The sequence below is a fragment of the Protopterus annectens genome, chromosome 3.part0 (genome assembly GCF_019279795.1).
Source record: "Protopterus annectens isolate FY-2018-M chromosome 3.part0, PAN1.0, whole genome shotgun sequence".
NCBI lineage: Eukaryota > Metazoa > Chordata > Ceratodontiformes > Protopteridae > Protopterus > Protopterus annectens.
This window is the reverse complement of record NC_056731.1, coordinates 695,417,713-695,442,412: the sequence shown is the minus strand read 5'-3', so window position 1 is coordinate 695,442,412 and position 24,700 is coordinate 695,417,713.

Here is a 24,700-nt window from a genome sequence, read left to right as displayed (position 1 = left end):
AGTGCCTATTGCTACATAACACCACTATCTCCTTAAAAAATGTATGTTGGTTTTGTTAGCGCTTCTTACATATACAAGTAAATAAGGTTATGTGTCCTATTTACTGTAAGTCCTGGAACTGGAGTTCATTTTTTTCTCAGTGTTTTCTGCATGTATCGGTCAAAGTTCATTCTTGGGCCACATTGCCAATTATACTGGCTGTAGTAGAATACAGTCATGTTGCTGTGGGATGTATCAACAATAATATTGTGTCTTACATCATTGTAATGTTGTGTACCTTACGCACATGTGGCTACAGTTTTAAGAAATTTATATCAAAGTTGTGGAAAATTATCATCGTGCTTGTTAAGCTTCCTGCTTGTTAACTTGCAATCATGTGCTAGACTTTTTTTGTGTTTGGGCAGATGGGACATTGGGCTAAGGATACAACTGATGGCTAAGACCCAGGTACAAGATTGTTCTGCAGATACACATATTGTAATCCCAAGCACTACTATTTTGTAGTAGCTGGACTATTAATACTGTATGTGTGCTGGGATTTGTAACACCCATGTAATGCCACAGCTATTAATTCCAGTGTGTTTTCCATACAAAAAGAGATATGCTGAAATAAATAGCACAGAAAACCACATCCACTTGCAAGCCTAGGAGGCAGAGAATGTGGTGTTACCTGAGGCCCTCCTTCTCCATGGTAGACATCTTTTTTTCTCCAAATCTGCCAGCCCTCCAATCCATGACCCTACCTGATATAAAGCTGTAATCAATGTACATGTTGAAGTAGTTAGGATTGAAATTATGATGTGGTTTATCACTGGCAACTGATATAATCCATACTGCCACCAAGACAGCACAGGCTATGGTAAAGGAATGGATGGTGACAGGTGTTAGGCCGCCACTTACAGAGATGGAGGAATTCCTGTGCTCACTTTACAGCAGCACAACCTTCACAGAGTTCCACAGTGTAGTGCTGGATGTTGTGGCAGAGACAGATATTCCCCAGAGGATTTCCATGGTGATGGTCCAGGTATGTACTCTGCCTGTCACTGTCTGGCCCTGTTTTTACCTGTTTTTCACATTAAAGAGTATGAAATACCCATATCACTTGTGTAATGTATGCACATCTGGCATCCAGGTAGATATATCCATCTCCATAAGGTATGGGTATGGTTAGAACACAATATCATATATGGGTATTAGTGTATTGGCATTATTTGGATGTAACTTTTCAGTGCCAGTTCATACTTATACTGGATATGTTTTTTTTTCTTGATTGGAACCAGTACTGTGGAACTAATCACTCTGATATTGGAGGATCATTACCCTCTAATAATGATTGTATGAATGAATTGGCACAGTCAGGAGATGCATAGCCTGTGTTGGAGCCAGGAAGTGTGACCACACCACATCCACTTTTCTGATGACGGACAACATCTCTATGCCTGCATATACCTAGGACACACTATCATCTGAGAGTTGACAGATAGATGGTGATACATTCAGTCAGGGAAGTGTGCTTGTCCCCAGAAAAGATATACATGAATATGCCCCTAGCAGTCGTGGGCAAGAGGGTTCACATAGGGGGATTTGGTAACATAGCTCATTGGAAGTATGATTGCTGCCCTCACCCTGAAGTTGGTATGATAGTAACTGCCACACAGTGTATGTGCAGGGCCATTGTGGAGGCACAGGCAGGTTGTACAAGAGGCATGGCAAAAGTTGTGAGGATGATCCACGCTTTGCATGATGGCATATGGGAGTGCTTAAATCATACCTGTGATTTGTCAAATAAATTTAATCACACTATAGAATGTGCAGTGTCTACTTTGGGATATCTCTGACATCTGTCAGGCATGAAAGAGAGCATCATCCTCTAATTTTAGTTGACCTGGCTGTGGAAGAGGAAGATTTCACTCCCACAGTGCTAGCACTTCCACTGCAACATGTATGTATTGACATCCATGAGTGGCCACCCCAAATCATGGTTGTCATCCTACTGGCATATCCTCCAGTGCACATTGGCCACAGTCAGGTAGAACACTGATATCTAGGTAAGGTTGTGGAACAGCTAGTACAACTCCTGGCAGAACTCTCATGGGTATGAACATGTACCAGAAAACAAACCCTCTGTCAGCATGCCCTGGACAACAGGCCATGTAACAGTGCTGCACCATGCGTTGAGACAATGTCTCTGCAGAACCACACATACACACACATAACTTTCACCACAATCCCTGGTACATCTACAGTTCCATTGACCTTGGCCTTTTCAGATATTAGGCCTCTCATACTATTTCTAGCAATCCCTCACAAGCAATTTTTATTTGTGTGCACTTCTGTGCTCCCACACACAAATACTTCACTTTGAAAGATGTGCACTTTGTATTCCCATCTCCGCTTGTACAAATGATGGTAACACTGCCCTGCCCATTGTTCATTGCTGTTTTGAGTTGCCTATGTCTGTGGTCAGTCTATGTATGGTTAGGCACAGTGTGGTATTTGCTTATGCATCATTTTTACTGTATATGAATGTTTAGCTCTCATATAGTTATGTCCTTCCTTTGCAATCTGAGCAAATGGTGATAACTGTGCTCTGTCCTTTGAAAATTGCTTCTTGGGTTGTCTGTGTCTGGTGCACAGCAGGGTCCACCAATGTATGGGTAAACACAGTCAGCTATTTTCATACACATCATTTTTCCTGTATTTTATCTGCTTGGCTCTTGTATAGTTATGTTGTAAAGCTGTGTGCAATCAGCTCCCTCTTTGCTAGTTTCATGGTGTACTATGCCCACCTCAGTCTGGCATGTTCATCCTCTACTACTAGCTTCTCCTCTGAGTCCTCATCTGTCTTAGCTCCTGTTACCTAAGGTGATAGGAGCAGATATTATGTCATCCCAACCTTCTTGTGTCATAAAGTGAAAACAGTCAATAATTAAGAAAACTGTGTTATATGTGCATTACCTGCATATGCCATCTCTGCCAATACCTTGTATAGCACGTTTACTGTTACACTACCATATATACCTTTCTGCAAGTATGCAGCATTTACTCATGGGTATTTGGGTTAAACATTAAACTCAATTGTGAATACTATTTCCATGTCCTGTATTCATTTAACTAATTTTTCCAGCATGACAAGACTATCATAATAGCATGTGATAATGGGGTAATATAGATTCCTGGTTTTTGAACATATGTGGTTTGATGATAGCAGATGTAAGTGCTCAATGGTGCCTAGTATTCCTTTCCATCGCTTCAAGAAAATAAAGAAATAAGTATTTGAAGAGTAACATTTTCTTAGTATTTCACTGCTAGATCCATTGTAGTAATATCTGTCTTCATGAAACTAATCAGCTTGTGGTCAAAACTCTGACATAAGCATTTTAATTTCACATTAAAAATGAGATTGTGAGATTAGTAAATAGAGTGTCCAGTGTGAGCCATGTTTTAAACAGCAGTAAGTGGGGAGAAGAAAGAGGGGGTGATCAGCATCCTCCTCTTAAGCATAGACAAGAATTAATTTAGGACACAGCTAAATTTGTTCTTACTTTTGACATGTTTGATTAAATGCAGCTAAGAGTCCATTGGTGGTTGTGCCCTTGGTCACTAGAAATGAGTCATGTATTTCTTCATTTTGTGAGATTAAAGGAGCTATTAAGTGGTCTTATAAAACTGTGGCATGTCTTAGAGGTTATTGTTATATCACTTAAAACATTTGAATGGGGGTATTTGATTGGCTAAATGCCATATTTTTACAAAATCATTACCTCAAAAAAAATAGATACATTTGGCTGACAGATAAAACCATTCAGACTTGCTGGTTACATTAGAACACTGGCAGCAAGTTCATGAAAATAACTTTGCTAGTGGCATAGTGAATAAGAGCCCTTATTATGGCCCAGGCAACCTAAGTTCAGTTAACAGTTTGAGTGTTTGACAGCTCAGTCAGGGGTGGATAGTCATGTCCATCCTGGGGGAGTGAATGTGCATGCCCAGGAGGGACATGCACATTGAATATATTTCTTTGGGGAAAATTAAGGTAATCACCATGCAGTACCTCCACTGTGTGGCAGGTGAGGGGAACATCCCACTAATGTCAATTCCTATTGGAAATGAGAGGTGGTACAGCACTGATTCTCACTGTACATCCAACTCACGGTTTGTTGTAGGGCCTAAGGACAAAATTCCAAACCACCCCTATGACTATCTTAATGATAGCCTTCCCAGTTGAGTCTCACCAAGATAACTGGCAACATTCAACCAATTGGCCAGGAGGGGGCTCATGATCTGCAAGCAGTAGGGGCAAAATGATACACTAAACCTGATGAAAGTAATTTTAATTGAAAAAAAAAAACTGTTCTGGACAGAAAACAACCTGGATATGAAAGCAAACTGAGTTGCATTTCATTTAAAAAAATGCAGTCGCAGATACATCTCTTCATGATACCATTTAGTAGTTTGTGGAATGTCATTTTACAGTGTAACAGTTTCTTAAATAACTGTGATAAGTTTAACATAATATGAAGAAACTGTAAATAAGGTTAAAAGAAACACCAGTGTAAGAAAAAAATGGCTTTTTCTGCAAAACGCAACTTAAGCACTTTCAACTCCTCATAACAGCCCTAATCAGAACAACTTCTCAACTTGCTTCTCAAAATTCAAATAATTAAAAGAAATCACATTATTACAATCTTGAGGGTACTCAGAAATAATATAATTGTGTAAACACTAATACACATGATAAACCCCCAGATTCTTAAAAGCTTGCACGACGTGCGTAATTAGTGTAAGATGAAATTTTGCCAATATGGCGGCCGAGCGATCCACGTACGTGCACATCTGACATGAGTGAGCGCTGTAGCACTATTGCTGCATGTCCCCAGCCCCAATATGCAAATCACCACATTTGCAGGTGAAAAAATGCAAATGAGGTAAATCTGCCATCCAGGAAGCAGGAATCATGGTGTGCAGGACTAGCGTAATATGCAGAACTGTACTCGGTTAGTAACCAAGTATGGTACTGCAAACTCAAAAACGGAGCTATGACAGCTCCAAATAAAGGCTACATATCATAGAGGAAGCATGCCGATGGCCAAGTAGAAAGCCATTGGCAATGCAAACAATGCAAAATGTACAAAATACAACTTTTATGATATGTCCTCCGATCACGGCTGTTGAAGCATAGGGCAACGGCGTGCAAACGAGACCGGTGGGGAAATAAGAAAATAAACATAAAAAAAAACATTCTAACTAAAATCAGTATTCTGCAAGTCAATGGCAGGCAAAAGACAACCTGGCCAGTGAGTAGTGTTTGCTAAGGGGGGATGCACAGTGTGACACATGTAACTATGCATTAGCAGGCAATTCTATGCAAATGAGGAGAAGGATAGAGAATCCCGGTTTTCCCCAGCATGTGAGGCAGGTCCCAACAGTGTATGAGTATGAATAGCTGAGTGCAAGACTAGGAGGTAGGTGACATCGTGTGTGGGAGTGTAAGGCATACTGTCAGTGGACTGGAGCCTGTGGCTCAGGGTTACATCCAGCTTAGCACAGCAAAGCCAGGAGGTGTGTCTAAACCTGCCCAGCACGTACGACAAAGTGTAAGCAGGTGTGCGCATCACACAACGGGATCTACAGGAAGATAAAGGAAGTGAGCCCAGGAAATAGCAGCAGTGTGCACATTGCAGTACACTGATTGCACGGCGCACCCCAGGGATGAATCAGAAGGGCAATGGGAAGGGAAAGCAGCAGTAGGAAGTTAATCAAGGGGTACTAGGTTCGCTGCTAGGTGAAACATATTGGAACCAGCCAATTACACAGGCACCAGACCAACCCAGCCCAGCCCAGAATGCCACTATAAACTATGCAAACACCTACCCTCCATTTTTTCCCACACCCTACAGCACCGGTGTAAACAATTGAGGAACTTTTAAAACTCACAACAGAAAAATATTAGGGGCTGCAATAGCTATCATACAACTTGTGGAAGAGGCTTAGAGTGGCAAGGATGTGAATGCTGCTGACCAACTCACAGTGAGGAGACAGAAAAGAGTGTACAGACCCAGGGTAACCTACTAAGGGCTACATGAGCTGGAGATAGTGGAGCACTATAGGGTGGACAGTTACCTCCTACAGTAGATTGTTGAACTGTGCTGGCCACACCTGACACACAGAACTAACAGAGGGGAACCCATCCCAGTGGAAACGAAGGTATGTTTAGGCCTAAGAATACTAGTTACAGGTACCTTCCAAAGGCCAACTGGGGATATGATGGGGATTTCATAGGTATCAGCATCCAGGGTACTCCACCAGTTCCTGGATACCATGGCAGCACATGTCGGTAAGCACACATATTTCCCCCTCACCCATGAGGCATTGACCAGCAGTATACATCTCTTCTACCAAATAGCAGAATACCCTGAGGTAGTGGGTGCAATAGACTGCACGCACATACTCATCAAAGCACCACCCGGTGAGCAGGGTAATGTCTACTTCAACCACGAGGGCTTCCCCTACATCAACTGCCTGGTCATGTGCAATGCCCAGGGCATAATACTGAATGTGTGTGCTGGCTGCCCTGGAATTTATCATGATTTTTACATCTGGCATCTGATGCAGCTGTACTAGAAATTTGCCAATGGGGACATCCCACATGGTTACCTAGTGGGGGATGCTGGATACACACTGGAGCCGTGGCTGATGACACCCATCAGATATGCGCGCACACCCGAGCAAGAACTCCATAATAAGGCACACACACAAACAAAAATCATAATAGAGCATGTGTCTGGGATGCTCAAGTCATGGTTCCAGTGCCTGGACACATCCGGTGGAGCCATGCAGTACTCACCAACTACATGTACCCAAATCATCCTTGTATGTGCCATGCTACACAGTATGATCCTGCAGAAACAACTGCAGCAAGAGCAGCAAGGGGCAGGGACATATAGCCACCCCCACCAATGCCAAGGTCTGCACAGGCACAGAGTTATTTGGAAGAGGAACAACCTGAGCCTGCCTCAGTAGGCAGAAGGAGGTGTTCCCAGTATGCCCTGGCCCTGGCAAAGAGGCAACACAAAGCACATAGACTGACACGGGAGGGACCCAGGGAATAGCACCTCTCTCCAACTCTCACATACAGTAAATAGGATGCCAAACAGTATACTACCTGTGCCTAACCATGCGTAGGCAGTGTACTATGTGCATCCAACATAGGCGGCCCTGCAGCACCACCCGCAATACTGGGACACCCACAGGAAAACGGACTCACACATGCCAGTCAGGAGGGGGGGTTACATACCCAACAACAGTCACAGCCAGCAGAACAGGTGTAGACAAAAACAAACAAATGCCGTAATATGGCCTCTGAATGAGGGGTATGGGTGACCCCAACCCGGGCTTACACGGACAGACTACAGCAGGCCAGGTAGTGGAATGTCAGTTGTGATGGCTAGGAAGTCAGAAACTAATGTGTATGCAATCAAAAGATAAGAACGGAAGTACACTGGTATGGCGTAGCCAGCACAATGGGCAAGACTACTGACTGAAATGGACTACAGGACATACCAGTACAGTCCTAGCAAATGTGTACAACTGTCAGGTGTGCCCCCCACTCCACATAGAAATACAGTAACAGTCATGTGCACCCCCCAATCCTGTGTAGAAACATAGAAATAGTCAGATGTACCCCCTCGGTATGCAGACATGTTGCAACAGTCAATGCCAAATGATCAGTAGATACCCTGCAGACACAGCATGCTAAATGTTGGTGTACAACACAAAGGTCTCCTGTGCAGTACAAACCACCGGACATGCTCCACACATGCATAACAGACGGCCTTACTGGACATGTTCACACACTTAGAGAAATGAAGCCAATGTCAGTCATCCACATACAGAAAGGTCATACTGGGCATGCTCACACACTTAAACACTTGAAGGCCATGATGCAAACACCAGTGGACCAGACATATGCAGTGGTTGCAATAGTTACTGCAGACACAGGTCAATATGCACCACTCATGCCTTGCACACACAGTGGATAGGAATACAGACATATATGTAAGGACAACACACCATAATACGCCAAAGGTAGATGGATATAGATGTGTGGAAGAAGGTGACCATGACAAGGAGCCATCCATGTCTGTCCCACCGAGTACACCAAAGGGCCCCAAACACATCAGTTGCAGATGTCACACACTGCAGTTACTAGCAACCAGCACCTGTCAGCACCACAGACTATGCGGTCCACATGCCAGCTGTGTAACATGGCTGTACAAGGACATAGTCAGCTAGTCACCCTAGACACACACCTGTGACATATGATCCTGTGTGTGGCCGCCTGTGGCGTGTCACCCCTACATGAATGGTGTATGGGCCATCCACACACTGGCCACCCCATAGCGATACTCTGACAAGCCTGCTGAGGTTATCCAATGTGAAATACACCTTTGGGAGAGTTGTAGGCCAGTAATCTCTGTGGCGCGTCCCATAACTGCATACTGCTTTAGTGTGGTAGACTAGTTAGGTAAGAGTTCTAACCCCAGACATGGCAACTGCATGTGTGTCTGTCTGTCTGTCACTGACTGTGTAGAGAGCAATGCTTTTTAAGCTACTCACACCCCTTACAGGTCAAATACCCTCCTTTGGCAAGGCTGCTGATGTCACTCAACTTGAAATACACCTTTGGGACGATTGTAGACCAGTAATCTCTCTACCACATCCCATAACATTGTATGGCCATAGTATGATTAAGGAGTTAGTTGGGAGTTCAAGCCTCCAAACTTCCAACTGTGGGTGTGTATGCGTGCATGTCTGGCTGTGTAGAGAGCAATGCTTTTAGGTTACTCACACCCCTTACATTTCACATATCCAACTTTGGCAAGGCTGCCGATGTCATGCGCCTAGACATACACCTCTGGGAAGATTGTAGACAAGTAATCACTGTAGCACGTCCAGTAACTGCATACTGCTGTACTGTGAATTAGACGCGTGGTTAGGTTCCATCCCCATGCATGGCAGTTCCGGATGTATTGTGTGTGTCACTTCCTGTGTAAGGAACAATGCATTTTAGGCTAGTCTCTGGCAGTCATTTCGAAGCCCTAGTTTGGCAATCCTGCTGATGTCAATCAGTGTGAAATACACTTTTGGGCAAAGGGTACTCCAGTAATATCCATGGCGTGTACTATAATGGCATAGTGCTGTAGTGTAATACACTAGTTAGGTAGAGGTTCTACTTCCAAGCATGACAGGTGTGTGAGAGTGTGTGTTTGTAATCCGTATAGAGGTGGTTGTGACTGTGTGATACCTGTGGCCAATGTGGAGCAGGTTTTGCATATTTCTTATATCGTGGCCATACTATATATCACAATGTCCACTGTACAGGGATAACACATGTGATATGGCTGTGAGGCCAGGGTGCAGAGCCATACCCAAACATGTGACATCAAGGCCAGGCAATCACAGTTAGCAAACCCAGTATTACCCAGAGCACACTCTCACCCCATGTGTCTTACACAGACACACACATGCCTAGGTAACAGCCAATATGTGAGTAGTACACTGTATATTGGCCACTGATAGTAACTATGGAGTGACAGCGGTGGGCCACAGAGGGCATGACACCCAGTTCATCTGTCCAATATGCACATACGTGCAGACAGTTCACCTCCCCCATGTTCTCCAATGGACAACTGCACCACCTGTGGTGCCATCACATGTGACCCACAATGGACATACCATGCCTGACAACATGCCTGTATGGACACATGCCCCTGACACCAAGGAATGCTGATAGCATGCACACCATGTAGGTGCAGGGTTAAGCTGCTGGCCATTACTAGTTCCTGCCACAGGTAAGCAGGACTGGCACATCTGATGATAATCTGTGTTCACAACATGGGCCAGACACCCCAGGTACAGTTTCACATGTTACTGTACATGCATGTGGGAGGTGTGCACATCCTAGACGATGTCCATGTCATGGATGAAGGAACACAGACATGGCAAGTGATGCACATTATTGCCCATACACAGTAGACACCCAGGTGACCAGATGGGGTATACAATACCCACCTGTGTGGGCAAATGCAGACACTACATCACTGAGCCACAATGCAGACCATCAACATGTGGCCTTGTGCCAAGGTACACCCATCGCCTAGCTGTGGACAGCCATCTGGCGCAGTCGAACACCACACACCTGTGCAGACATGCACACATGCATGTCAGTAGTGGCACCCTGTGTGTTTGTGTGTGTGTGTGTTTTGCATGCTGCAGATATTTAATTCCACATTCCCTACAACACCCATGGGCATACTGCAGCATGCTGTCTGATGTCAGACACCTTCCCATACCCTTCACTCTTACAGCCCCCATATGACCTGTGTGTTGCATGGGATACCTGCACAGTGATGTGATGTGGCAATCCCACAACCAATGAGCTGTACACCTGGCCCTGCCACGTGTGTCAATGTGTGTGGGTCCTTGTGAGAGTGTGGCTGTGTTGATGCTGTAACCTGTCATGCCGACAGGCATGTGTATGTCACCTACCATACAGCTACTGTATCCCTGTTGCAGCTGTCACTCACCATCACATATATGTTCTGAGTGCTCCACAACAGGTAATCCATGTGGCGCATCAAATAATTGCAGTGATGTGTGCTAGCACTACATAGTTGTTAGGGGGTTGATACCCTGTGCTGCTAGGTGTGTGACACAACCATGCTTCAGTTTTACCCTACCACCCCTCCCTGACACGTATTAGCCTCTGTCTGTGTCCCCCACCCCCTCTCAGGTGGATGTGGAGACTTACACCTGCTTTGCTTAGGCAGCAGCATGTGTAATGTGAGTAATGCTCATGATCAGCTGATGGCCTCTGCACGAATCGCAGCCCTACCCTAGCTGATTGCATGTTAAACAGCTGTGGTAACATCCCCATCACCAATTGTATGGAAACACACTAAAATACCCAGGAACATCATGGTGGTGTTTGCCCTTTTCACCCACTGTGAGCAGGAACCAGATCTGTTATGTTACAAACAGCAGCCTAGATCGATTGCGGTGTACCTCTAACAACATACACTGTAGAAACAGTGCAACAAACAGGAGGTGGATGTGCCTGACCTGACTACAGACTGTAAGTGCTGCTATACTGCATTTGGAGTAATGTTGCTTTCACAGTATTTGTGTGAATATGGCTGGTGTACATGCCTCAATACCTGCCATGTCAGTTCCATGTTGATGGGGAATCTCCATCTGCAGGATCATCTGCAGCCTGGGCAGAGTTGTGTCCATGGTTGCATGTGTCACCCATGGAGCATCTAGCTGTTGACTGCTGAAGGTAGTGTGAGGATGGAAGTCAGTAGATGGAGAAAGCTGTGGTAGTCACAGACGTCATATCCCTCAAAGGACATATGTTGCAACAACCCTGCAACAACAGTAAATGTATGTGGTCATCACAGCAGCATGCCAGCATTGGCCCGGTGTATGTGTTCCAGCCACACCTCTGTCAACCTTTGTACATATGTCATGCATGAAGTGGTGCATATGTGCTGTACACCATACTTTGTGGCATTATATCTGAGAACAAGCCACTGATATATCTGACTGCTACACATGTTATGTACTGTAAGTGTTACATTACATTACATTACCTGCACATTCTGTGGATGTTTGTACAGTACTGAGGTCTGTGTACCTATGGTGAATGTCGACAGTGTGTGTAGTGTTGATATTTGCCTTAGCCTGTGCACAGACTTTGGTAGATGACATTGTTCTAGTTAACCTACTATCAAATGTTACATGCTGCCCCACTGTATGGTACTGTAGTGGCATACATGTTTGTAGGGCCATAAACACACATTTTCCATACCACAGACAGCCACCAGACCAAACTGTGTAGCATGCCAGTATATGTAGGGCAGTCTGTGAGTGGCACATATGAGGATGGTGTTGAACACATAGTCCATATTCTGTAATACCATGCTAGCTAACCATGTGTGGATGTGGCTGTGTTCACTTTGGTTGTATCCTACCCTGTGCTGTGACATGCCTGTTGAGCCTGCTTTATATGCAGGTACATGTGCATTCCCCCTTGGGAGGTGTAGGCCAGTGTTGAGCCAGTCTGCCTGCAGCCTGCACAGTGCATTGTGACATGCCTAGCAGCTGAGTATACTTACCCAGTGGGATGTCATGTGCAGATGCTAGCCAAATGTCCCACTGCCGGACCTCCCCTAACAGTCATGTATGTCAGACAGGGCAGTGGGATGCAATGCAGATGCATGTCAATACCTATTGTGTAGTATGTGGCCATAGCACCCCTGTACCAGCGGTCATACCATTACAAGCCAGGCAGGGGTGTGTGAACGCATGACCTATGGTGGACATTATATACCAGTTGTTATGTGTTATATCCATCTACATGGCCATCCACATCCATATTGTCAGGCATGGTACACATGTGTAGCACTAAGGGCTTATGTGTATACCTCTCAACTGTACAGACTGTGTCAGACCCCCACATATATTGGCCAATATCTCTGCTGCAGTCCACAGTGGCATTACATGCTAGCAGTGGTACTGTACACTGATGTCCTTTGGATGTTGTTCAGTAACCAATGGCACACATGTTATGAGCAGATTTAACCTGCCACACACACCATGTCTGTGAAGAAAATCCCAATGACAGTAGCAATAGCCTACTAGTATACCTGCTAGAGATACCTGACATCCCCTGCAGCTATGACATTGGGAATATACGGGCTGGGGTTGGCCTACACTTCATGTCCAAGAACTATGATGGGAATATATGTACATATACATATCCAGATAGCCAGATATATGGTTACACATATGTACTACACCCATTTAACACTGTCATGGCAACCACCCACTATTGAACCCCAGATCACGTGTGCGTGGTTCCATTACATCTCCCGTGTGATGGGCATCTGTCCTGTGTGTGGGCAGCAGTGCTACCAGCAGCATGTAGTAATACCCCATACAGGAGAATCAGCACACTCAGGGCAGCCACATATTTGTAGGAGAATTAGGAAGTACAGATAGACTGCGAGTGGAGTTGTGTTATGCTTTGAACAGTACTGGTGTTACAGGGTGTGAGTGTACATACTAGTTTGCCATGGAATGCAGTCCATCTTCATAGCACACAACTGTGGGCCTACTGTCATGCCGGCCAGAGCTGTGCCTATCATGTCTTGTTTGTCCACCACACAGGTCTTGTGTCAGATAATACACTGGCAGTGTGTGTGTTGCATGTTACCAGTACATGGCTACATCCATGGCCGTCCATACCAGCATTTCCCTGATTAAAGGCATGTTACAGACTATCCTGTAACACCTGCACCTTGCGTAGTGTATGGCAATAGCTGCCCACATATGTGCCTGTTTTCCAGCCTCTGTCCATCACCTACATACCAAGCTGTGCACATATGTCATGTTGTTGGTGGTTGATCCATAGTGGGCTGGGAGTGTAACACACTGCCATGTCTGCCATCAGTCCACTGCCATTGTAACCCCCACACATATGGTGGGGCTGCGGCCATATATGTGTGTGTGGGTGCCACCTGCACAATACATGTGTGCCCTCATGCACTGCAGAACCCAGTGTATGTAACAGTGGTATATGGCCCTGTATTACTGAGTCTAGAGGGGAGCACCAGAAAAGACCTAGGCTGCTACAAAATGTGGGGGTATCAGGGCTGAGCTGCCTTAAGGTATCTGGATGTAAAGTACCCTATACTTCACCTATATACACATTACTGACATGGGTCTGGGTACTGCAGGACTACTGCCCCCTGCCATACAAACTATTCTGTGTGTTGGTGTGCTCGTGATGGTGTCAGTTATGCCATGTTATGTAGCAGTTACAATCCATGTGGTCATAAGACGTCTATACCACCTACTGTGTTTGTACAGTGTGTAGATATAGGCTGCTGAACTACACACCTGGAGTACATTCTGTTGATTGTTAGGTATCCTGTGTCCCAGTGTGTTTTTTCTTATTGTACAATGTGAATGGCTTGGACTGGACAGCAACAGCTGTGAACCTTTCCAGCCTACTGTATGAGTGTAACTGGTCCACTGTAGCATCACTCCGCTGATAAAGTTGTCAGTGTCCGAACAGCTATATGGCATGGCATGTAGAACTGTAATAGTACATGTCTGCAAACCTGTGGGTGTTGTTTCACCTATGACATCTCTGTGGGTGTATGTTACAGGCAATGATTGTTATTTGTATGGGTGGCACATACAGTGTTCAGTCATTCAGGGGTCAACTGTAGGCAAAGTGGCTGTTCCATATTGTGAGCACCTACTACTTATGTATTGTACTGCACATATAACTGCATGTGTATGTGTAGCCACATGTATATGTACACACACACACACACACACACACACACACACACACACACACGCACATATATATATATATATATATATATATATATATAATTATAAATATGTATACCTGTATCTGCATATCTGTGTCTGTGTATCTGAAGCCTGGTAATGTTGATGGCTTCCAAATAATACATTCCCCATGGGAGCCAGACTGTACTGCATGATATGTTACCAATAACGGCCTGACATCATACAGGTAGGATGTAGTACAGGTAACATCGTGTGCCCATGTTGACACTGGCCCTGGTTATGGGGTCTCCAACACTTGGTAGTGTATTGCAGGGTGGATGTGTTTGGCTGGGGGAGGATGCCTATTTGTATGACTCGTATAGTGTGTTGTGCCTATCAACCCCATTAACATACCATGTAGCCTGTTACACTCCACTCCCTAACAGCTACATGTGCCTTTCAGTACCAGCACAACAGCGTTGCACCAATGGTTTGGTAGGCATGGGAATCTCATTGAGGTCTGCCACGTGTGTGTATATGTGCATGTGTGCATATCTGTAGGGTACACCAGTCCAAGTCCACATACTCCTATTACAATACACATTGCCACACAGTAGTACTGATATTGTCATTGTCACTCATAGGTGTGGCAATGCAATGCAACACCCTACTATGCCTGTGGCATGTGCATCACATGCATATCCCTGTGGTACCACTGTTGTGATATGCAATGAGTTGTTTTTGTGTCGTGGCCAATGTGTGATACTGGATATGTCAGAGTATAAAGATGGGTTCTAGTGTGTACAATATCCAGTGGGGTATGTGGGTGCTGTGTACACTGTCTTTACAAAATGGTACACCCGGTATATGGCCCACGTACCACTCTCAGGTGGCCAATGTCACCATCACCCATGCGGGTAACAGATAACAGAATATGGCCCTGTTACACATGTGCTGTGTGCAGCCTACCCGTAACACATTGGACACATGGAGAGTTAGTTAGCAACTATACAACCAGGTCTCTAAGATGTGTGTCTACCTGTTATGTGTCAGTCAATGTGTATATGATGGTATGACATACTATGTATTCACCATATACAGACATTACATCCCCGATTATCATACTGTACGTGTCTGTGGATGTTCTGCATGTAGCACGTGACCTGGTATACACCTCACCCTACAGATGGTGCCATGTGTGCAATGACAGCCACACAGTTCAGTAGCACTATATACCCGGGTCGGGGTCTAGACACAGTGTCTCCAAGTCAGGCTGTGCATGCATGTGGATGGATTGAAATAAGGGTGCAGATTATACCTGTACCAGCAGGCCACCAGTCACATTTGCACAGCCAATAACTGTTTTACATACCTGTGGAATGTGTGCAACTATACACTACATATGTCACAGCCGTGGAGTCACCTCACTGACATGCCCCTGTGAAATATGACTGTGGACCATCTTCCTGCTGACACATGTATGCCTACAGCACAAATGGATAACAGTATGGGGGTATCAATTGGTGTTACCAACAGCTGAGATGCATCATAGCTGCATGGCTACACTACCTAGCATGTATGCAGTACACATTACCCCTGACTACGTTCTACACTACAGTATATTGTGGCACTCTATCACAGTCACTGTGTGCATCAGAACCATGTTAGTCTGTCCATGCATCGATGTTATGGATGGCAGAGATGTGGCACAGGTATCATCATATGCACAGGATGTGTGAATGTCATCTTAGCTGCATGACTACACTACCTGACACATATGCAGTACACATTACCCCTAACTACATTCTACACTGCAGTACATTGTGGCACTCTATCACAGTCACAGTGTGTATCAGAACCATGTTAGCCTGTCCTTGCATCGAAGTTATGGATGGCAGGGATGTGGCACAGGAATCATCATATACAAAGGGTGTGTGAATGTCATCTTAGCTGCATGGCTAAACTACCTGACATGTATGCAGTACAAATTACCCCTGACTACATTGTACACTGTGGTACATTGCAGCACCCCATTACAGTCACCGTGTGCATCAGAACCATGTTAGCCTGTCCCTGCATCTATGTTATGGATGACAGGGATGTGGCACAGGTATCATCTTATGCACAGGGTGTGTTGCAGGTGTGCCAGAGGCTGAGAGTGGTCCAAACATGTGTCAACATGTGTGTGGGTGAGAGGTGTGGTTCCTTGATTGGGGCATGGTGATGTGGTATCTGTCGATATGGGGTCACCCTAGGTGTGGTTGCATAGTGCGTGGGTATGCATGCACACAGTTCTGCCATGTAACTGCCCTATATGGGTAGTGTTTGACAGCTGCAGACCGTACCTGGCAGGGTGTGCAGTTCAGTGACTCTGGCCATGAACACACTGACTGTACCTGCCAGGGGTTCCATGGGCATGTGCAGGTACAGCACTTGAGGTGCTACTCTCCCCTGATGATGACATATGTCCGCTTAAAACATGTCCTGCTTGGGCCTGGTCAGGGCCATGTGCACATGGCCTGTTGTGGTGTGGTGTGGACAGCAGCCCCTTTGGTGTGCTGGGGATGGTACTGCCACTACATGAGCGGCTGTGCATCCTGGCATGTCTACATTGACCGCCAGCTTCTGGTGTCTCTGGCCTACGTCCACATGGCCGTTGCACCTCTCCCACCACACGTTCTAGCACAGACATACCATGGTCGAGGAAGCCAACCATCTCAACTCACCGTCTATCCATGACCTCATTATATGCACGGAAGGCAACAGCGAGTTCATGGAGGTTGCCACTTACAGCTGCGAAAGCAGACATCTGCAGCCTCATGACCTGTCTGGAGTGCATTTCCATACGTGCCTGTGCCTCCATTACAGTCTGAAACATGCTCCTGGTGGTACCAGTTTTGGCACCTTTGCCAGGGGCAGAATGACCTGCGGTCCTCCCACAAGCACCACGGTACATCTGCCAATGTGGTGGCCTTCCGGACATCCAGCTATGCTGACTGTGACCCGACAGAATTGGCATGAAAACAACACTTTCCTGGTCATTGCCACCAAGCACTAACTGTCCCTTTGCTATGGGCACATGTGACAGGGTTTGTAGGGGCACTGTAAATGTGTGCGGGCTTGGGGTCGCTAGGAGGGTGATGACACATGGTGCAGTGTCAGCCTCTGACAGCCCCACCTGTGCCTCACCTGTACTTTCATCATCATCAGTGTCTGTAAGGACACCTATCTCAGTATGCATGCAGGAGGGACCCTGAACCACCTCGCCACCTGTGGGGGAAACAAATACACATGTTAAGACCATACAGAAGTGCATAACAGTACACACACTCACACACACTCACACTGACAGCCACCTTACTACCTCACCTTCCCTAAGTTTGCAGACAGTCTCACAGTCAGTTACATATGTTCCCCTTCCTGCATGGCACTTGCTAATATACATGCATCACTACAGCCCATTAACGTATCATCCCTCTCCATGCCTACACGTGTGGTTACAACACTTGACCTGTTACTCCATCGACTCCCTGGCCTGGGTGGAGTAGGTTGTACATGGTCTCACTGCTGCCACCCTGTATTACCCTGTGTATGGGCAGTAATGGTGTATGAGGCCCCTATATGGTTGGGGCTGCTACATTCACTACATATGTCACACACCAGAGCCTCATACTACAGTCTTGCTCAGTCCATGCCACATCTGCTGCACAAGCTACCCATCATGCGAACAACAGTACTACTGGATACACTCACTGATGTGCTGTGGTAATTCCCCATTGCATTTATAGTGCTGCATATGTGGGTAGCCGGTTACCTATCTGCTGCTGGCAATATGATGTGTATACCTGGTATGTACTGCACCTCCCAATGCATGCTCCATGCTACAGACCTTGTTATGCTATCAGCTGTCCTGTGTTCACATACCTGACAGGTTGTCCTGGTGTCCCATGTCTCACTCCATGTACAGCACAATCCCAAGGGGAAGTACCACCATGAGGTTAATACCACTATCACCTGTGCATACATGGACACACACACACACGCACACACGCACACACGCACACACGCACACACACACACACACACACACACACACACACACACACACACACACACACACACACACACACATACCTGACATGCATCATCCACACTCCACTAGATTGCACTTATGAGCACAACCGAGTCACACACACACACAACCAACACTCCTACATGTGGAGTTGCACAACATTTGTACACACAGTCCTCCCATTAGCCTTTTGTCAACATGCATTACATATAGAGCTCAACAGCATGCAGTGCAACTATAGTGACATCATGCTAGTGGCAGTATACATGTGTGTGTGGCATGGGCTTTGTTGGTGGGTGATGGTCCCTCCCCATGGTAACACTGCACCCATGTACAAAGTGCTACTGTGGACCTGTTCCACACCCTGCCTTGTACTGTGCACCATACCTCGCAGGTGTAAAAACCATTGATGCATCTGTAGTACTGTGTTGGTTATGTCAGCTCCAATGCTTGCAGTCCGTGTGCGTTGTAGCAACACATACCTGGTATGATATGTGAACAGCTATCAGTTGTGGATGCCTAAGGTCTGCTTTACAGATCACAACATCAACAGTGCATGTATGACCAGTACATGACTATCACACTGACAACCAGCGGACCTTACCATGGCTGTGAGGGGTGCCCTACACATGTCCCAGACCTCTGCATGGTTGTAAGGTCTACTCATGTGCACATCCCTTGGAGTGCACACACTGCTGTCATGAGTGCTGTGGGGTCAGGGTTACGTCTGCAACGTTTACTTAATCTGATGGTCTGCAGCTGCAGCCATGGTGGTGTTGAGTCACACATGCACCTACTGTAGGCCATGTGTCCTGCCACATGTCACATCCCTGTGGACACATTGCACATTGACAGAATGTTAATTAACTTGCATGTGTCTGTTGTACCCTTCCAATACCCCAGCATGGTCTCTACTGTGATGCAGTGCATTTCTCAGCAACAAAACATGAACATGTACAGCATGCAGTATGGGTAGGTGTGTTAGACGTGTGCATGGGGGATAGCCCACAGCTATTACATGCCCAGTTTATCATCATTTATGAACACAAACCATACTCACTGGCTACGTGCTGCTGCCATGGTGGTATCCTGGAGGGACCTACATAGGAGTGCGAAAAAGCTGATGTCAGTGGCCACAGCTGTTGCATTCAAAACAGGTGGGTGCAGCATTACGCTACATCAACAGTAGAATTGCACAATATTACAGCTTATACACAATAGTTTATTACTACTACACAGCAGCAGACTATGTATATGACATCGCAGTTTTGCATGATGTACCTGTACAGATGCAGATGCATACACACGAGTGGTGCAACCATATGCCCTGGGGCCTTACCTGCATGCTCCTCAGCTGGTGTGTCATTGGCACCCACCACCAAGATGTGCCCTGCCAGGTGTTGATGTTGCGAGTAGACAGGTGCCACTAGGCTACTGAGGAGCTCCTCCACACAGGTGAGGGGTGGATGGGTGGGTTGTCTCCACCATTGCGAGGTGGTCCCCCCTTATGGCAGCTGCACGCCAACGTACATGACGAAGCAGGTCGGTGCAATGATGCTGGACCTGCTCATAGCTGCGATTATGCAGTCTGACATCATTGAACCCGTGGAGTAGCTTGTTCCACTGGGCTGTCCTCTCCTGCTGGTCATGGGCTGTCCAACCAAAAAGAAGTACGTAGTGCTGTAGCAGGTGGTCGATGACAATAGCCGTTTCATCAGTGCTGTACGTGGGAAGGCAACTATGCAACATGATTCCTGGAAGACATAAGGATGGAAACAGGTCTGAGCCACCCATACAGCAGGGTTACCATAGTTCTTAATACACATATATGTCTCCCTCACAACACGTTCACAGACTGCAATTATTATGTCAGCTGCTTACCTACCATTGGGACATATGTTGCATTGTACCAAGCTTTGTGCTATGTGTATGTAGCACGCTTTGTGCTATGTGTTTGTTGCCATGCTCCCTGTGTGGACAGTTATCTTTGCTGGCCTGTTACAGACTATTTCACCTGCATGCCATTGTCAGTGCCACTACATATATGTATATAAATATACATCTATGTACATATATGTGTAGATATATGTTGTACGTTGTGGATATACCTATGTCTATATGAATGTCTGTATCTGTACACATACATGTCATATTCCATATCACACAGATATGTGGACTGCATACAGACATCTGGTCCCCATTCTGTAACCGTCTTTCATTCACAGCTGCACTGTTCTGCCTTGCTGCAACACAGACAGGTGCCACATGTGAACACAGCCTAACATTAGGGTGGTAACTATGGTGTGAGTGTATTGGTACACCTATTACACACCTATGGCATTTGTGCATGCTACATTACACATTCACATGACTGTCCTGCTAGTGGTGTGCTCTGACATCCATGTGTCCATCATGACGGCAGTACATCCACCAACAGCTACTGTCCACAGTAACAGAACATACACAGATATTATGGCTGACATTTTTATCATTCATTGTTGATCTGCACAGTTGGTGAGTTTGTCAAACTGCTTACAGGGACAGACAGTATTGTCCAGAGCAGTTGTTCAGCAGGACATCATTACAGGGACAACTACAGATGGCACATATCAAAGATTCTACATCATAAATCCTAATAATCTATACCACATACTACATTAAATTACAAACAGTTATGTTTTACATACCTTTTAGTGTTTGGACGGGTGTGATGCCTTCCTGGTTCTGGCCTGTAGTTATTTGTTCCCCATTGTGTGAGTTCCGCTTTATATGCTTGTTTTTGTTTTCCTTTTTTTTTTTTTTTTTTTTATTCTTTCTCTCTCTCTCTCTCTCTCTCTCTCTCCTCTCCAGTAGAGCAAATTAGTTGGTTTGAATGGATTTCAGCATGGCATTTGTAGGTGATGCACATGATCAGGTGATGGGCTCTGCACCAATCAATGTGCAGCAGTTGCTGACTGTGTGCAGCCTGCTGTGTAGTGATTCTGTTAACCAGTGTCATGGCAAACCAGTACTATAAATTGCTTACTCATGTGGGTGTTGTTCCTTTACCTTTCCAGTATGGAGGACATTCTTCCTGTATGTGGGCAGCAGTGTTACAGACAGCAGGTTGCAGTACCTATTACAGTGGGGCTTGCAGATACAGGACAACTGCACAATCTTAAGAGGTTCCAGACCTACAGACAGAGTGAGTAGTGTTGTTATGTGCTTTGTATATTGCTGGTCTTGCAGTGTTTGCATGTACATAGTAGCTTAGAATGGAATGCAGTCTGTCTGCATAGCTCTCAACAGTGGGCCTATCCACATGATGGCCTGTGGATTGTCTGTTTGCTTTTGCCTGTGCACCACACAGGGCTTGTCCTAGATATATCCCTGGCAATCTGTCTGTTGTGTGCTATCAGTACATGGCTACTTCCAGTTGTGTTCCTGATGTGTTATTCCTGCATAAGGGTATGTTGCAATGAATCCTGTAACACCAGCAAAGTGCAGGGTGTATAACAGCAATATTACGAGTATGGCCCTGTGTTCCTGCCTCTGTCCTCCACATATATGGCTGGCTTTGTCCTGCTGTGATACGGTTAGGGGTTGTTCAGTATTGGCCTATCATAATATACTGCTAGCATTACTGCTATCATCCCAATCATATCGTGGACTCCCACAACATTCGTTGGTCAGGGTCCATACATGTCAGATATACATAGACATTATCACAGGTAATAAATATCCCCCTAGGCCTTGACTACCATGTGTGACTGGCGGCTGCTGAACTACAGCTGTTATTGTTTATTGTTACCTATCTTGATGGCAAATCCTTTGTAGACAGTTGTACGAATTGACGGGCCTGGCCTGGACAGCATTGTATGTTATATATCTGCACTGTCTGCATCTACTTTTTTGTGTGGACCTTGCATTCTTCAATGATTAAATAAGTGCAGATCCATGTGATGTTGGTAATGGCATACATTATTGTAAAATACACCATTAAAGGTTATCTGTGTATACATATCTGTGTGTCATCTCATGTCCTTTGAATAGTGAGTGGGCTATGTGTAATTCAGTACTCCTGTGCAAGTGTAAATGTCATTTAGTAGGTTATACAGCAAAATGATGTTGTTATACTGATTTCACATGGAAAATAGAATGTGCTGCAGTGGGACTAGAACCAAGAATGCATGCGCAGTAGGCAGATGCTCTGACCACTACACAATTGCAGTTCTGTGTAATTTGCATATTTCTACCTTAATGTCATACCCATGCTCCCTTTCCCCGGACCCCAAGCTCCACTTACACAGAATCCATCCATTCTGCAGTTGCTAGCCCTGCCATACCACACCTCCACACATTTCCCTCTCTGCATGTCTCTGTACTCCTCCATATTACTGTCTCGATGCAACCTTCTGCAGGCTCTTCATCTATTTAGTCCATGTACATTTGAGCCTTCCCTTCATCCACCTCTGATACTGGTGGAAACATCATTGTGACCCATAAAGTTTGGTGTGTCCTGGCAGGGACGGACCTGTTGTTGTGTCGCGAGTACACTTTGTTGGTCTACACTGTTTCTCCCACTGGTAGCATCCTGCCAGGGTTTTGAGAAGCAGTGGTTTGTACACACACCAGACCAGCCTCATCTCCCGTTTCCATGGATGACACACGGCCTCATGCCATGCCCCGTTTTCCATTCCTCTCTTCAGTATTATACAAGACTACTGTTCTCACAGTATGAGTGGATAGGCACTGTTCATTGATACTCATAGACTGCTCAGAATACTGTGACTGAGCACTGCACATGTTTGTTGGTATTAATGTACATACTTACATACATTTCCTATACTGTTGACTGACTATGCCGGATGATATGTTTGTGATAACAGCAGCTGATTGTATTTCTGCCATGCCTTCATGGCAACTCACTTAGACTATAGTGTGCAGGGGGGGGGGGGACCTGAGAGTGCTGATTATGTTGTTACTGTCCATGATGAGGGCAGTGGGCTAAGGCATGCCTAAGGCACTGCGGGGGTAGTGTAGGCGAGTATGCGCTGGTGTGCACTAGGCTCAGACTTGCTGACCTCTGGTTACAGTGTTTTACACTGGGTTGGCATCCACATTGCTTAACCAATGTGGCCATTGCTTACTGCCACCCAAACAGGTGTACTCCAGCTTGCTGCTGCATACCCCCGCACTACTTCATGTACATGTCGGTATTATACATGCTTAAGTCAGGTGTACATGTCAGATATTACTGTTCATGAAGGTCAGTGTAAGGTTAAGTGGGATTCCAGTTTAGCATTTCTGAATAGGTTACATTCAGGTATTCAGGTTAGATTAAGTTATGCCATACCTGTGTTGTAGAGTAGATGTGAATAGTGGAGGTGTAGGCAGGTATGGAAATTTTAACTGTATAGTAGGCTGTTCGACTGATTGGTGCGAGATCAGTAGTGCAGGTTTGAAGGGTGTTGGGATATGTATGCAAGGCAGGATAGGAGGTGTCAGTGTCAGTAGCTGCTGTAGGGGTATGGAGTGTTGGGGGGTGGTGGACTTTATCAGGTGGTGATCAGGTGGTGATCCAAGTGTGATTAGGTTTTCCCTTCATGTGTTATTTACATGTGTAGTCTGGGACAGCTGCGGTAATACACCTGGGTTGGGGATTCCAGATTCTGCCAATATAGATGTGTGGAGGGTGCCACCTACTTGTGACTGTGAACATTACTATGAATGCAACAGGGGTCGATAGGTAAGTGGTGTTATTGGGCCACACAGACGGGCTGATAGTAGTGGACATGTACAGGGATGTGCAGGACAGCTGACAGGAAGGTCCACAGCTGGCCATTTCTTCTACAGTGACAGCTGTGTATATACCCTGCATTTGGGGGTAGGTCTGGACACTCACACCACTGGGTGGGGGTGGGGATAGCAATAATACCTTGTGATGTCAATTAATTTGGCTTACATGCCTACAATGGGGTGTTGTGACCATGTGTTCTTTGGTGTCATTTAGTGGGTTTGCAACACAGGTTACCTTACATGCACAAGGTGCAGGGTTTGATTCTCACATGGGGTAATTGGCTAGGCTTAAAATGGCCCACAAGGGCAATTAGCCTAGTAGTAATCGATGAATCGATGAATCAATGAACATCTGGTTATTCTGGCCATTGCCCTGTAAACTAGACATTGCTGCTGTGGGACTTGTACTGAATGTGGCTGCTCGTTAGGTGTCGGGTCTGCCCAATGTACACTATTGCTTACATCCCTGGGGCGGTCCAC